Here is a 2,818-nt window from a genome sequence, read left to right as displayed (position 1 = left end):
ATCCCTTTGGAGATCAGAGATGACTCTGAGGGATGAAAGTCCTACATAAGAGGAGCGGTTCTGAGATGTAAATGTAAGGTGTGTCTGGGTATAAAATTGTCCTAAAAAAGAAGGGATCCTTATAAATAAGGAGTGATATTTATTTTTAAACTATTTTTTCATTTTTTTTATTTATTTATCTTGCTTTATGTATTTTTTTTATTATAAAAATTTAATTTTTAAATTTTTATTTATTTTTTTATTTATTTTTTTATTTTTATTTTTTTGTATTTTTTTTATTTATTAATTTTTTTATATATATATTCTTTATTTTCTTTATCCAATACCCTTGTTGGTTAACGAACTGACCTTCATGCACTATTTATATAGATTCGGTTAATAATAAGTATACATCACAAGCCTTTATGGAATAACTGGTATTCAGGTCTGGCATATATCTTTATAATATCCGCCGCGCCTGTTTTCTGCTTTACACCAGGGCTGATCAGCACAGGTGGTAACCAGGACAACGGGTGACGGTTTCAGTGCAGTAGTATGCGGAAGTGATCACATGACCCAGGGTTAGTCACGTGACTTGTTCGCGCGACAGCTCTAGACTGGGACCGCTTCCTGCACAGGCGCAGTGGTGTTTTTACCCACGCCACTGGACGCCATTAAACAAGTACAGAGCGGGTAAGAGTCAAACTCCCCTTTTCATTATATTATATATGTATAATTATATCATACAGCTGCTATGTATCAACATAATGTTAGTGGAGCATTCAATTTCGAGCGCTGCTATGTTTTAAAACACTTATATGCACTAATATGCACTAATTTGCACTTTAATATATGAAATATGCACTGAAGATCTATGATATATACACAATGGAAGATGTATGTACACACTGTTTATAAAATTTTAATGTTTTTATGTAATGAGCACTTAATTGAAATTTGTATGATGTTTAATGCACATGGGTATTTAAACCCCCTACTGATGTGTGACACTAAGCTTGAAAATGGCTCCATAGGAGCAGAAACGTTGCTTGTACTGATGTGACAGGAATAAATCAACACTCTTTTCACCGTTCTTTGGAGTGCTGCGTTATTGTTGGATCTTATATATATATATATATATATATATATATATATATATATTACTGAATTTACCTATCTTGAAACAAACCCTGGCTAATGTGTTATAAGAATTTCATAAAGCTGCAAAAACCATACGACTTTCACATTTTGCACATGGCTGCCTGATAATGACCATTTAACCTACATGATCATATATCTTCCCCTTGAAATGGCCACTTCACAAAAAGATAGCCACAGCGTTATGGTGATCTGACAACATAGCCATTTAACCCCAAAACAAGCACACATCCTTTCTAAGCATGTCCATTACTTTCCAGCAGTTAAGTACTAAAATCACCTTATGGTGGGTAACCCCTTTAAAAGAAGACAAGTTCAGGCCAATGCAATCCAGACAAACATGGTACTGAACTTTTGGATGTTTCAGAACAACAATCTTGGCAATTACAGCACAAAAGCAAAAGGCACAAAAGCTTAGCAGTTACTTTCACACTACAGCATTAACCAATTGGGCTCAAGGGGATGCAGTCCATGGGTCTCTGATGAGGAGACCCTCTCTTGAGCCTTGTTTCCTTTCTTTTTTTTTTTTTTTCCGACTCTTTGCATCTGTAAATTTTAATTACCTGGATGCTGCTGACCTTGCACAGGAGGGGGCCTTCTCGCTCCAGAACCATGTCATACACAAATAAAATCAGGTAACTTTAAGAGCAACAGCAAGGGCTTCTGGTATGAGATATGCCACACGCAGGCACATCTTCTTTGTTGTGGCGCACCTTTAAAAGGGGTATTCCTGCCCTAAGACATCTGTCTGATCACAGGAGTCCCACCGCTGGGGACCCCCACAATCTTGCATGCAGCACTCACCTGTGGGAGTTGCACGCAGCACTGCAGCCTCAGAGTCTGCCGGGTCACGACTACGGGGCAGGAGTATCGGGATGTCATGACTCCGCCCCCATGTGACATCACAATACTCCAGGCCCGTAGTCGTGACCTGGCAGACTCGGTGGCTGCAGCACTGCGTGCAGCTCCTGCAGGTGGGTGCTGCATACAAGATTGCGGGGGTCCTTTGCGTACGGGATAAGATGTCTAAGGGCCAGAGTAACCCTTTAAAGGAGTTCTGTAGTGAAAAATAACTTATCCCCTTTTCAAAGGATAGGGTATAAGTAATAGATTGCTGGGTGTCTGAGCACTGGGATCCCCTGCAATCTCCTGAATGGGGCCCCAGGAGTTTGCTGGAAAGGGGCGAGCCCTGGCTAATGGGCATGCGCTTGAGAAGGGCGGGTGATGGGCGGTTTATATGCGGCGTACAGAAGACGAAGGCGGGAAACTTTACCTCACGGCTGTAATCGGTGCAAGCTCTGTGAGGTGGCACTACACACTCACTGTATCGGATCCTATAGGAAATGCATAGCCATCTATGCTGACGTCATATGTCTGAACGGTCCAAGTGCTTGTGCCGGCACCTGCATTATATGGAATTGCTGCACAGTGTGAATGAGCCCGTATGTTCTTCAGTCATAAAGGCATTGCTGAGAGACCAGCGCCCAGGAGAGCTCAACTTTTACATTTGAATTGTAGATACTGTGAAAGGCCAGGCAAAAGTACACTTTGGCTGGTTTTGTACACAAATACTTTTTTAAGCATACTGTAGCGCATTTTTCTCCCCTCATATGTATACCACATACGTACATCTAAGTGGTGTACTATTTTGTTCCTGTTAAAGTCTCAAGGGCCTATATAC

This window comes from Hyla sarda, chromosome 7 (genome assembly GCF_029499605.1).
Source record: "Hyla sarda isolate aHylSar1 chromosome 7, aHylSar1.hap1, whole genome shotgun sequence".
NCBI classification, from domain to species: Eukaryota; Metazoa; Chordata; class Amphibia; order Anura; family Hylidae; genus Hyla; species Hyla sarda.
Note: the sequence above shows the minus strand (reverse complement) of the source record.